At 37.3% G+C, this 9,286-nt stretch overlaps 2 pseudogenes; both read right to left on the bottom strand.

The window, feature by feature from the left end:
- Positions 1-6,207: 6,207 nt before the first annotated feature.
- On the bottom strand, positions 6,208-6,385 carry LOC149677963 (U2 spliceosomal RNA; annotated as a pseudogene).
- Positions 6,386-7,085: 700 nt separating this feature from the next.
- LOC149677962 (U2 spliceosomal RNA) lies at positions 7,086-7,191 on the bottom strand (annotated as a pseudogene).
- Positions 7,192-9,286: the final 2,095 nt, after the last annotated feature.

The following is a 9,286-nucleotide window of genomic DNA, read 5'->3' as shown; positions in this document are numbered from 1 at the left end:
TTGATAATGGCGTGTTGCATGAGATCAACTGCCAAATCAAATTCCAGCACCGAGGAAAGCTTTGGAGCATTACCTCTGAGTAGGAGGCAAAGTTCCTCCCTGTAGCCGTACCAGTCGGTCCGACGGGGGTGCCAGAGCCGTCCCTCAAGGATCTGCACTCGGTCCGCTTCTCTTCGTAATCTATATTAACGATCTCTTACAACCAAAAATAGATGCAATACACCAAAGAAACATCAAAGCGTATGCGGATTACAATAAATTATACAATGAAGTTAACTCGGTACAAAATTGCATCTCTATGAACAACGAATTACAACGGATATCCGACTGGGGAAGACGTAACGGCATGCCTCTCAATGCTAAGAAAACTTACGTTGTTTCATTTCACCGTAAAACCAATCCGAAAAAACTACAGCTACGTCATTGACGGAGATAAAGTGCAGAGAGTGGACCATATTACGGACCTAGGATTAACCTGGGACTCCAAAATGTATCTAATAAATCACATTGATAAGACATTCTCAGATTGTCTTCGCAGATTATATGGCATACTCAGAATATCACGAAACCTGAGAAGTTCCAAAGAGTTCTATCATCTATATCAGTCAATTGTAAGGTCAGAGTTAGAATATGGAATGCTTATTTGGGGTGGCGCAGCAAGTTATGGTCAAGAAAAGATGGAAAGAATCCAAAGAAAATTTATTCAGCTGTACCACACTTACTTCTTGCCCTACATCCCAAACGACTATAATACCATCCTCAAAAAGAGACTAAAACTAGTAACATTAAATGAACGCCTAAAAACCAATGAGATATTATTTATCCACGGAATAATTCACAACACAATTGACGCCAATGAACTTGTAGAAAACCTAGAATTTAAGATAAATTCGACCAGATCCAAAGACACATTTAGAACTAAGATTAAACCTAAGTTAAATACCATTGATAGGGCCCAAAAAACGTGCAATGAGATTAGTGAGTCTATAGATATTTTTGATAAAAAGAAACAAAGATTAAAACTACACTTAAAAGAATATTTTCTATACAAATAGTACTCGCATCCAAATCAATGTATACTTAAAGGGCCACTCGTACGCTGAACGGCCCCTATGCTTTCCTGCATATCCTCCCTTTAAATATCATTGTAATGTGGTGAAATCTATCGGCAGTTAGTCGTACTAATTGGAAAGGGGGTCTCCCTTGTCAACCCTCCTTACTTATCCCTTTCATTTCCCCCCTTATGTCGTCCCCTAAAACCTTCAACTGGTTGTAAAATTCTGAAAGATTCTACTACTGAGGAATAAGGTAATTTTATTTCTCCATCTAGTGGTATTTAGTTTCCATTTTTTTATTCAATTATTACCATACATTACTTTTTAGAAATTTTATCAACGCTAAATCATTTATTTAAGAATAAAAGGAACAATTTTTGTTTTTACTTAAAATTTATTGATTTCTTTAATTTCCGCTAGGGAATAACTGGTTTAAATAATTGCAACGGTTTTACTTTTCAAAATTTTGGCGGTATAACGAACTCTCACTAAAATTCTAAAGCCCTCCAAACCCCTTAAGACACCCTGCTATTTTGTATGTCTATCTTAGCTTCCCTCAGTCCTAGCAGGGGTCCGAGTCAGGAGTAGAAAATACCGAGAAGGGTAAGCCTTTTATTGTTGTGAGGTAGAAATATTGTTAAGGTAGAAGTTGCCCCCAGGCAACTCGCTGGTGGTCAATACAAAAGGTAGTTTGGCCTAAAGGAAATCTCGGACGCTTGACGAGCTGTCAAGCGATCCTAAAAACTGATTAGCCATGCGGGGTCTTGGCTTTTTGGGAGAGCGACGAAAAAGGGCATTCAGGTTTGAGATCTAGAAGGAACTGTATTTTCCCGTCCAAAGTAACCTCTCATTAAAAATGGATTCAAAGTTTTAAGATTATTTTTAAAATTCGTTTATTGTGACACTAAACACCACAAACTCCCAATCCGAGTCACATTGTTAAATTTCCCCTTTTCAAACTCCAATAGGGGGCACAAAGGCACCTCTTGTAGTTCACGCTTTAACAATTCAGTGAGAATCAGAAGAGATGTACCCAGAAGCAAAAACGTTCCATATTGTCCCATCAAAGAAAGGCGAGGGGTCGGCCACCCTTGACAGTGCTAAATTTATTCCAAGTAATCCGTAATCCATGTACCGTGACTTAGTGATTAGTCCCTCGAAGAAGGCTTTAGTTTCTTCACCTTTTAGCTTCAATAATAAAGCCTTTTATTCCGAATTTATTATTACTTCCCTTGGGTTCCCGCAATATATATATATATATATATATATATATATATATATATATATATATATATATATATATATATATATATATACGGTGATTTAACGGTTGAACAACTTGAGAGTCATCCGTGGCTTAAACAAGGGTCAAGCGCATTGAACGCTCTCAGGCGTATTGTTCTAAACCCGCGTACTCTTGAAAGAATGCCATATTTTCAAATTTCAGGTAATGTAACATATAAAAGTCGTTATACATTTTGCACTAATGACGCTGCGTGTGAAAATTTGAATTGAATTTTGAAAGCACTCGTATATTATACAGGGTGTTCCAAGAAAGTGTGATTACACCGAAGTAAAGTACGGTGGGGTGGTTCTTTGGGTAATTTTGAGTTGAAAATGGTGGAAACCCCATTTTGCCTTATGGGGCACTGCCTAGGGTTTAAGGGATGAGCCCTTAATTAAATTAGCATTGATTTCAGTTTCTTACTTAAGGGTTCTTCCGTAAAACACTCAAATCATAACTTGTAAAGCCATAGAACATTTCCCACTTAAATTAGTCCACTGTACTTTGGCCATACCAACCTTTTTTGAAACACGGTATACCAAACGCAAATGCAGAACTTCTCTTTTTAACTTGTAGTTTTAAGGGTTATCAGTTACGATTAACCTTAGCTATTTAGGACCATAACCATCATGTAGGGCGAAAGCAAGCTGTGACGAAAGACAAAACCCTACGGTAATTTTCGTATATCTTGGCAATGCTTTTAACTTCTCTCTGAGATAATTTTTCTTATAAAGGGACACTCGAAGATACAGTAAACTCTCTAAACTTGGCACACTGTCAAACTTTTGGAGCCTAAAACTTACAGTTATATTTCAGAGCTATTAGATCTCATATTTGAAAACAGAGTGAAATTTGAAGTAAAGGACCGGTCATTTCTAAAAAATAGTATTTCTTAACTAGACGAAACTAAAGTTAGTTTGATTTCGAACAGGGAAACTTGAAAAAAAAATTAATATTGGTCATGACGACCTAAAACTAATACACCCACATCGCGGTATGGTGGACGCCCCGTCAAAGGAGGAGCTGCGCAAAATTCAACGAAGCCGATTTGAAATTGCTGAAACCGACTCTTCTGAATACTCAGAATCAGGCTGAGAAACTACGATTTTTTTTAAAACTGCTTGGACATGTGGCCTGTGGAACCCAAGCACGTTTATTTTAAAAATTGGACATTGCCCACTTAAAATAGTTAACCTTTGAACATTTTTAATTAATTAAGTGGGCACAAGGCCAGTAGACCCCATGAATTTAATTTTATAGTAGACACCACCAAACTTGTAATAGGTAAATTTCCCCTTAGAAAACCCTTTTTTATACGTAAATCTATATATATATATATATGAGAGTGCATAATGCAAAGGCAAGACGTAAGATGATACAAAAGCATATGAAAAAAGTAATAATAGAAATCTTAAAAACGTAACGAACGTCAATATTTGTGGTATAGTAGAATCCATCGTTCGATTGACTAGAGATTTACATATATTACATTCATTCTATATTATATATAGAATTATATATATTATATATTACATTCTACTATACCACAAATATTGACGTTCGTTTTAGGTCGTCATGACCAATATTAATTTTTTTTTCAAGTTTCCCTGTTCGAAATCAAACTAACTTTAGTTTCGTCTAGTTAAGAAATACTATTTTTTAGAAATGACCGGTCCTTTACTTCAAATTTCACTCTGTTTTCAAATATGAGATCTAATAGCTCTGAAATATAACTGTAAGTTTTAGGCTCCAAAAGTTTGACAGTGTGCCAAGTTTTAGAGAGTTTACTGTATCTTCGAGTGTCCCTTTATAAGAAAAATTATCTCAGAGAGAAGTTAAAAGCATTGCCAAGATATACGAAAATTACCGTAGGGTTTTGTCTTTCGTCACAGCTTGCTTTCGCCCTACATGATGGTTATGGTCCAAAATAGCTAAGGTTAATCGTAACTGATAACCCTTAAAACTACAAGTTAAAAAGAGAAGTTCTGCATTTGCGTTTGGTATACCGTGTTTCAAAAAAGGTTGGTATGGCCAAAGTACAGTGGACTAATTTAAGTGGGAAATGTTCTATGGCTTTACAAGTTATGATTTGAGTGTTTTACGGAAGAACCCTTAAGTAAGAAACTGAAATCAATGCTAATTTAATTAAGGGCTCATCCCTTAAACCCTAGGCAGTGCCCCATAAGGCAAAATGGGGTTTCCACCATTTTCAACTCAAAATTACCCAAAGAACCACCCCACCGTACTTTACTTCGGTGTAATCACACTTTCTTGGAACACCCTGTATAATATACGAGTGCTTTCAAAATTCAATTCAAATTTTCACACGCAGCGTCATTAGTGCAAAATGTATAACGACTTTTATATGTTACAACACCTGAAATTTGAAAAATATGGCATTCTTTCAAGAGTACGCGGGTTTAGAACAATACGCCTGAGAGCGTTCAATGCGCTTGACCCTTATTTAAGCCACGGATGACTCTCAAGTTGTTCAACCCTTAAATCACCGTGATCGGAACTAAATTTGCCTGCTTTAGGCATATTCCAGTCGTGAACATTTGTTACATAGAACAGACTAGTACTCCAAATTTCCTGACAACAAAGGGAGGGTGAAATGGAAAATTAAGTGATTTTTTAAAGATTCATCTACTAATTATAAGATCAATATGCATAGTGGAACATCCAAGAAACTACGCCGAGTGATTTGAAAATTGCAATTAGTTTGAGATTTCATGGATAATTGTAAATAAGTGCCTCCAACCAATCACGTAACGCCTTGCCTTTTTATAAACAAAAAACTAGAGACAAGCTACGTATCGAATGAAATCTATCGCGAGATTCGATAAAATTTGTGCGCGACGTCACAATTGTGTCCCGAGACATGGAGCGTGACACGAGAACTTGGTTACCCGATTGGTCGGAGATACTTATAAAATTATCCATGAAATCTCAAACTAATTGCAATTTTAAAATAATTCTGTTTCACTATTCAGATCCTATAATTAGTAGAAGAATAGATAAGAACACTTAATTTTCCTTTTCACCCTCCCTTTAATAACATTGAATAAAACAGTTAAATCGTTGAAATGAAACTCATTTCGCTTTTTGGCGCCTGCGCTGTAGTCTTTTTGTATCATGAGAGAACGCGTGCAGAGACGGCAATACATCAACCCCCTTGTATGTCTCAGTACTGAAGTTTGCCAATGCCTACCTCCTTTTTCAACATAGAAAACTCTTCTCTACTACTTGGACACTACGCAAGGCCTTAATTTTCTACCTTCTGTTATTTGTCTTTAGTGTTGGTACTACAAATTTTTAATGTTTCATTTTAGAAACCATGAAGGGCCAGTAAGAAAGTATACGGGGGCACTAAACAAGGCCGTCGTTATACAATGAACGACTTTCGATCGGTGGGGCGGAGAGTGGGCAGCTATAAAAAGGCCTAAATGACTCAATCTTCGATTTTGAGGGTGGGCTCTCGCCCCAGCTATCTCGGCGCTACCCATAGATATCATACACATATGACAAAACTAAATCCATATCAGGTTTGCCTGGAAATTTTCAGATTAAAAGTTTTTCCTGACGTTTTTAGACCCATGGGGTGATCTTAGGATCTTAGTGAACAGTTTCGTTTATTAAATAATTAAACTTCCACGACTTTCCCCGGATCTTTTTGATCTATTTTGCTTGAAATTCCCTGACTTTTCCAGGTTTTCCCTGGCCTGTAGTAAACCCTGCACGGTTTACTTAGCGATGCTTGGTCTTACTAACTCCTGTAAACAACCATTACACATATTTTGACCTTCCCGCGACCGAATTTTGGCTCTTTATTTAAACTTAAACGTGTTTAATTTTGAATTATTATTGAGGGTGTGAGCCGATCCCGAATGTAGTGCAATATCAGGTCGACTCGTGGCTAAGTCGGGCAAGCCCGTTAAAGTTCGCCCAGTTCCAAAAATCGAGTTAATATCGAAAGGTCCCAATGGAACCCGATCAGATATTAAGCTGATCAGAACAGATACTAAATTATTTTATTAAAATAAATCTGGTCATTTACATCAATTCACTGGTTTTTAAATTTGCGGTTAAATTAAATTTAATTACGCAATTTTTCGTTAAAAAGGCTCAAATAAAGACTACCATTTTTGGTCTGTTATACAGATTTAAAGCAATTAATTTTGAAATTTAAAGAGATGGCTTTACTGCCCTTACGTGCTAACCCCAAATACTATTAAAACCAAGACAGAGCTAAAATATAAGTGTAAATTAACTGTTTAACTGACTAAAGAAATAAATCCCTAAAAAAGTAGTTTTAGGTCATCTCCTGTGACCACTACACCCGGTAGGTCGTCATCAGCCCAGAGGTCCCGGAATTGCAAAGGGGTTAGATGTCGTCTGTCCAGCATTACTCTTCGTAAGATATTGGTCCGTACTCTCTCTAGCACCACCTTCGCTGAGTCAAAGCGCTTGTCAAAGATCGCCGCTTTTCGGGCCTTCCATACTTGAAAATTAATTTCTGTTATCAGAATTGTGAGCATCCTTACTTGCTTCCGAGGGACCGGTAGAGGTGCGAGGTAAAGTATGGACCTCCATTGCAGGAAGTGTATTTTCAGAAAGCGGCAGAGATGGTTCCGGAGTAGTTTAGCTGTTTCACACTCGTAGAACACGTGAATGGCCGTCTCATTGGCTGGACATCTTGGACAGCGCCTTGAGTTGCCGATATGTCGTGCTATTAGTGCATCCCTTGTTGGTAGCGCGTCGTGGACTATGCGAAAAGCCAAGTCGCGGCGTGAACCTTCCAGATCAGAACAGATACTACACATGATCTTAGCCAAAAGGCCGAGAAGCGATACTTATTACACGGTTGATTAAGATTAAATATTTCATTAATTAGCACTAATTAATTAAACAAATAAGAAAACTAAACTCGGAAAATTATAGGTTATGGGTGGATTATTAAACTCAAACTCCAGTCGCATTACATTTTTGGGCAAACCAAGACAAAACTCCAAAATTTCGTTAGATGAAACTTAATTTATTAATAAATGCTAATCAACAACTATTTAATTAAATTTCTCTAATTAGATTGAACAAGCAGTAAGCTTGAAATTTACGAAAAACAAAAACTTATCAAAAATGAAATAATTTTCGGGTGACACTACACTCTGGAATTTAATGGCCAGCAATAGATGTAAACATATTTGTGATATCTATGAACACGCGCCACTTTGAAAACCCATTAGATGGGAGCTCAACTCGAGAGGCGGCTATGCCGAAGTCACTTTTTCTTTACCATGAAAAGCCCGGTGTTCAAGGAAGGTAATTTTTTATTAACGTCACTGACAACTGGGTCTGACTTTTTACGTTGGGTTCGAGTATCAGTGTCTGTTCTCCCTTTGCTCTGGAGTAGTTCTATAGCTACTTCAGGGTTTGAAGGGACAGGGGAAAGGCTTGATCGATTATATCATTCCCTATAGTACACAAGTATGGGTCTACCGTAGAGGCTTATTTTCTTTCTCTCCGAATCGAAGACATTGCAGCGCCACCTTCATCTAAATGTTTCTTCCCCAAACCGGAATAAAATGGATTTATGGCCTACTTTGACTTCCTTCCTTCGTCAAGTCGCGTTAAAGCGGGTAATCGTAAAGATAACAGTAGGCTATGATTTTTGTTTACGACAAATCCGCCACTAGGGACGCCCTCTCTAGGAAAAAAACCACCAACAGGACTGGCGCCCAGCTCAAATTGCTTACCCTAGAAGGTTGCATTTTTGCAGAGATGTTGCTCTTTAGGAAAGATTTTTCCAAACCGCCGCCATCTTGAAACATGGCGGTAAGAAATGTGAGAAATATTGTATATGGAATAGCGTCTGTGCATTTCAACGGATATTTCCTTAATATTTAGTGCACTGGTTTCCAATATACTATAGACGGGTTTTATGGCTTTTGCGGCTCGATTTGCCACCATATTTTAAAATGGCGGCCAGAAATGAAGCCAAAACTTTCTATATGGAAAAACGTCCGTGTATTTCAACCGATTTCACTTATATTTAATACACTGTTTCCCTATATCCCAAAGACGGGTTTTATGGCTTTTACGGCTCGATTTGCCGCCATCTTTTAAAATGGCGGCCAGAACCTTAATAAAAATGTAACGATGGTCAACCCCTGGTGCCTTTGCTCTTAGTTCTTTTATAAAGTATTAGTGCTCTTAGCAAATATCCTTTGAGCCCATACTTATGGAGTTTATGATATACTTATGATTATATAAAAGATGGGGAGCTCATCCAGTTTAGCCCTCGAAAGGGAGATTTTGGTGTTTGTTCAGAAACAGCTTGTAAAGTCCAAAAGAATTAGAATTCAATTAATGTTAACCTGATGCCAAGCTGTTTTTGTAAATTTTTAACGAGTTATGGGGTCACACAAATAACTCCAGCGCATTCCACCTTCAGAATACATGTCCTAAGAACGTTTCTATTAAACAAAAATTAGCGCTACTTTAAAGGGAGGATGAAAAGGAAAATCAAGTGAATTATTAAATCGATTCTTCTACTAATTATAAAATCTAACTCCACAGGGAAACATCCAGGAAATACAGACTAAGAATGATGTTCAAATTCAAATTAGTTAAATTAGATTTTATGGATAATTTAAAATAAGTACCTCCGACCAATCGCGAAACACTATGCCTTTTGGTTAAAAAAAAATTCCCGTGCCACGTGCTACATGTCGAATGAAATTTAGCGCGAGATTAGATAAAGATTGTATCAATCATGGCGCGAGATATAGAGGGCGCCACGTAAAATTTGTTAACAAGAAGGGAGGGCGTTACGCGATTGGTCGCAGGTGCAAATATTAAATTATCTATGAAATCTATGAAACTAATTTGAATTTTAAAACAATTCGGAGTCTGTATTTCCTGGATGTTTCTTTATGGAGAAAGGTCC

This window comes from Phalangium opilio, unplaced genomic scaffold, assembly GCF_054372755.1.
Source record: "Phalangium opilio isolate 3A_F unplaced genomic scaffold, DU_Popi_V2 ptg000043l_1, whole genome shotgun sequence".
Classification (NCBI taxonomy): Eukaryota; Metazoa; Arthropoda; class Arachnida; order Opiliones; family Phalangiidae; genus Phalangium; species Phalangium opilio.
This window is presented reverse-complemented; position numbering and strand designations above follow the sequence as displayed.